Source organism: Apium graveolens, chromosome 2 (assembly GCF_009905375.1).
Source record: "Apium graveolens cultivar Ventura chromosome 2, ASM990537v1, whole genome shotgun sequence".
Lineage (NCBI taxonomy): Eukaryota > Viridiplantae > Streptophyta > Magnoliopsida > Apiales > Apiaceae > Apium > Apium graveolens.
Window position 1 is genome coordinate 49,876,514 of NC_133648.1, and position 5,056 is coordinate 49,881,569.

General features: G+C 30.6%; 1 long non-coding RNA gene across 2 annotated transcripts; it reads right to left on the bottom strand.

Moving 5' to 3' along the window:
- Window positions 1-3,466, bottom strand: LOC141707393 (uncharacterized). Of its 2 annotated transcripts, XR_012569041.1 has the most exons (4): window positions 3,099-3,466; window positions 2,450-2,753; window positions 842-988; window positions 1-296 (listed from the first exon to the last, which is right to left on the bottom strand). It is a non-coding gene; the product is annotated as an uncharacterized LOC141707393 (long non-coding RNA). The 2 variants fall into 2 exon arrangements; XR_012569040.1 differs by having other exon boundaries at window positions 2,450-3,466.
- Between the last annotated feature and the right edge of the window lie 1,590 nt (window positions 3,467-5,056).

Consider the following 5,056-nt stretch of genomic DNA (forward strand, 5'->3'; position numbering starts at 1 on the left):
GAGAACAAAAATGCATATATACATATAGCTTGAACTTTGACAGTTAACACATGTTATTCCACATTTACATCTAAGTAAATTAATTGACCAAAAAATCAGAAAATTTAAATAAAGTTTTACAATAAATTAACTCATGCAATATATACTTTGGGGGTTGTCTTGGGTGATCCACGTTCTTCAGGGGCAAGCCACAAACGTCGCCTGACCAGCTCCAGCTCCACACATATACATTTCATAGTGTATCATTCTGATTCACCCCCATAATAAATGACATACTTGTATATGTAGGCTTTTAACTGCAAAAACAAACATATAACAGCATGTGTAATTTTACTAGCTAGGTTATTAATTATACTAGCTACACGCACATACGATATCATTCATAATGAGAACTGCTAATTTGTTATAACCTAAAGTTGACAACTGTGATGCATGCTATTATAAATGCCAACGGTCATGGTGATATGAAATTGTATTGTAAATGCTAAACAGAGCTGGCCCTGGCCTAAATTGAAATCAGATTTCGGAGTCCAAGCGTACATATACGCTGCATATTTAGCAAATTTGTAAACAAATGTATTCCTGAATTCAGTTCAGGGTCTTTCGACAATAGCCAAAATCATCCTAGTACTAAATATAGTGATTATAATCCAAATCACTAGTTCTTACTATTATTTATAAATACCTCTGAAATACTATATGTAATTACCTTGATAAAATTTTCATAATAACTACTTCTAATTAATTAAAAAAAACCCACTGACTCAAGATTAATTGATGAATTAAGTTTGTATTTAAAATTGTGGAAAAAAAAGTAATAATTGGGTGATTAGAAACTGACCTGATGGGGAACTGATGACTTGCCAGTGAAAGATGTAGGGCAGACAATATAATCAGGAGAAGGTGAACATATAGTTGGAAAAGATGCTCCCAGAGGAGGTTGATAGAGAAGTATAATCATGGTGCCTGGTAATCTTCAATGCCCGCTCTGATCAAAAAGAGGGAAAATTTAAACCAGTCTGTGTCATGGGGACCAGGCTACATAATTACATAAAGTTGTGTATCCCTGTAGGTCCATTTCAACAATTAAAACTTCATGACTGCAGATAACTCAGCTGTGTTAATGTGTTATTATACATATGTACTCCTACAAATTGAATACCATAATTATCTCCCCAAATAAAATCATCAATATAACTATCATTAATGTTCAATTTACTGATAATACGGACAAAATCATCACAAAAACAGATTGATTCAGTTTAATCACTTGATTTACAGGATAATTATGCGGACAACCCAATAGAGAAAATTCAAACCAATGAAAGCTAGCTACCTAGAAGTCAGATATGTTCTTCCTATCCTATTGGGGCCTTAACATGGAACTTTATATATCACTGCTCGGTTTAGCAAATGGTTTCGTGTTCGAGTCTCCTCACACTCATTTATTTAATTTAAACATGTGTTGTTGATATTGGTATTTGTATATGTTTAAATATATATGTATTCTGTATACGTAGTCGTACAATTGAGGGAGAATGATTAAGAGAATAAGATTTTAGGTTTTCCTCCGACATTTTAAAGTTTTGTGGCTTAACGATTAATGAACACTTCTTGGTATCTTTTTTGATGTTCTTACAACTATGTTTAGAATATGTTTTTTGGTTATTTATCCACAATGGTCACCCTCCATCATAGGGAATATATATACTTTGCCGTTATCATAAATTGATGATCCACTGTATTCTTTATACTGTGAAATCGTGATACAAGTACTTGTGTTAACATATAATCCCTCTGTCCCATGTTAACATTGTTCGAATTTTATACGACGGAGAATTTACACAATATTAACAATCCAATGATTCTATGGAACGGAAAGAGTAATAAACAATCTTATTATACTCTTCTTCCAACACCTTAAATTTTTTAGGAGAGATGATATAATTAAACATGATTTCGGCATCTTGTTTGATTTCCTCTTAACCCTCAATATTCTTGAAGAGTTATATTAGAGGGAGTGTTAATATTTAATTCAGGTTCTTACTAAATAAGTCATCCTCCTAACATTGAGTAATTATGAGAATGAATTAACAACTTCCAGAATGAAAATTGATGATACTAGAGCTTGCGACTATCAGACTAGCTATCATTATAATCTGAATTTTTTATTAGCTAAAATCTATGTAAAGCTCGCATGGAAAATTTATATTAATCACTTGCATAATCCTTTATTAAAGCTTTCCGTCCTCATGAACCCTAGCCCTGCCATATATTAAGCTACTATAGGCAAGTAATTAGTTAACCAACTTGACCAAAAAAAAAAAGCCCTAACTTGAAATAATTAGCTGTTAGAAGTCCGATGCTGTACAGAATTATAAGAGAACAATTAATAATACTCAAAGGAGTTGAAAAAAATGATACCACATAAATGCTTACAGTTGCTCACCTGTAGGAACTGAAGAAAAGTTGCAGAAGAGATTACAGATCAGCCATTTGCTGGACTTGATGGGTCAGTCACTCTCATTATAGGCCCTGGGTACGTACATGATGTGTAGTCGTTTTATTGCTAAAGCAGCATCATCAAGATTCTCATTGCCAAAATTGCCCAATTGGTAGCCACAAAAAAAATGTAAACATAACTAATACATTTACATGATGACTACCAACAACTTGCATTTGCATGTGAATCTTGATGATGCTACACCAGCAAACAACGACTGTTTTTCAAGTGTACACTACCACCAACAAGGCTGTTCTTCAGGGACATATATAACGGTATAAATTTGTATTTTTATAAGAAAAAATACAAATAAAAAATTTGAAATCAGTGAGATGTTAAAACCCTCGCAGACTGTATTTTGGAGTCCAAATTAGCCTTTCAACATGTTTTAAGTTGTAGGCGAACCCAAAGGTCCCAAGACAACATGAATATACTGTAAACACATCTCAAGAGAAGGAATATACTGTATGTAAGTATATAGATATATACATCACCAAAGCACAACCCTATATTCTTCTTAAAAGTTTGGTTTATCCAATTGTTTTAAAAAAATTAAAAATTATAAAATCACAAAATTGATATAATAAAAATATACCTGAAAGTTTGAGAGCCAGTATATAAATGAGTAGCTTCACATTAATCTGACCAGAAAAATCCCACACATCTAAGTTTCTTCTTGGCCAAAGAAAGAAACCAACAGGACTAACAAGTACTCCGTAGACTATAACAATCTAATCAAGATCTTAAACTAGAATCAAACATATATTATTATTTATATGAAAAGAGAAAAAACAAGAAAAATAAATATGCCAAGGTCGAACTACTGGATGGTCGTTTACAAGAGATAATTATCAGATGGTTGTCAAACCACTGTGTTTTCAAGTTTGCGGCTGAGGAAAGAGGGAGAGGGAGGGTGGAGAGAGAGAGAACAGAAGGGCTGAGTGTATTTCTTTGAGGAAGATAATATATTTATACAAGGATGCTGGTGCATTTAAAAGAAAAAGATGCATTTTTTTTACTAATAGCTTTTTATTATATAATGGAGTTTGCCAGCTGTGTGATTCTAATTGGCTAACGCATAGCTGTATTATGTTGTACTGCTATCGTCAGAGATATGACTGCAGTTACACATCAGTGTAAACCCTAGTTGCTTTCAAGTGGGCACATACCTCTTTATAATTTCACCTTGCCATAAAGCTTAGAACTTCATTCCCCCATCTAGTTATAGCATCTTGGTATATATAAATTCTAATTTCAGTTTCTTGTATACGCTTCATGTGCACATTTATACTATATATATCCTAATTTCAGTTTCTTAGATATACTTCTTGTGCACATTTATACTATATACACTTTTACTTGGGATCGTAAATGATCCGAATCGAGCTGAACTATTATTTGTATTCATATTTTATCTTGTTAGTAATATATTAACTCGAGCTCAAATATATTGTTGAGTTAAAAAATTTATTAGTGTATCATTTTATTAAGAAAAAGGTTAATAATTCCTGAAAACAATATAATTTGCTTGCAAACAATTTAGTTTACACAAACTCGTTTTCACAATTCCTAAATTTTGGCATAAGCTTCACTTATTTTTTTTAAAATTAATAAAATTATAAAATATACATACCAAACAAATAAGTTTGAGTGTTTAGTATTCTGATTTTGATTTAATTACATCATTTCTATTTAAAATAATGAAATTGATACACTAATTTTATACATGAACACAAGTTAAATAAAATAGTAATACATTTACCATCTAGCATGTATTATAATTTAATTTCTATGAATATAAAAGTTTATAAATTTTAAAAAATCAAATGAATTAAATAAATTGGTAAACTGATTAGTAGATAAATGTATACATATTTATTCATAAAATATTGTGTCATATGCGTGTTTATTTATGAGCATATATAACTAATAATACATATTCTTATTCACGAGCTATATCGACGAACATATTCACGAACATTACTCACGAACCTATTCACGAACATTGTAATCAATATGTTCGCGAACTTTCGAATCAAATTATATTGTGTTCAAGTTCAGATCATTTACAAACCAAACCTTAAATCTGTATCCATTTTCGACTCGTTTATAAACCGAACTGAACTCGAGCCAAACTTTTTTCAAACGAACACCGAACTGTGTTCGTGAGCCGATACATCCATACTATTACAATTATATTAAAAAAATATTAAAAGTTTTGTTACGATACCTAATTTTTGTTTCACACTGAATTTACTTAATGGCTCTAATATATCTTTCATAAAACTAGGTTATAACCCGTGCAATGCACGATTTTTTTAAATTTACCTTTTTAATTTTTTTAAAAAATTTAAAATTTATTTTTAAAATTTTTAATATACACACATATATATATACGATATTTATTACATTGTTGCAATATTGTTTTTTATTTTTTATAATTTATTGTAATATTGTTGCAAAAGTAGAAAAAATGTCCAAAATAACCATTTTATTTTACATCTATCTTCAATATACCCATTATTGAGAGTCCCAAAATTTTTAACCACCACA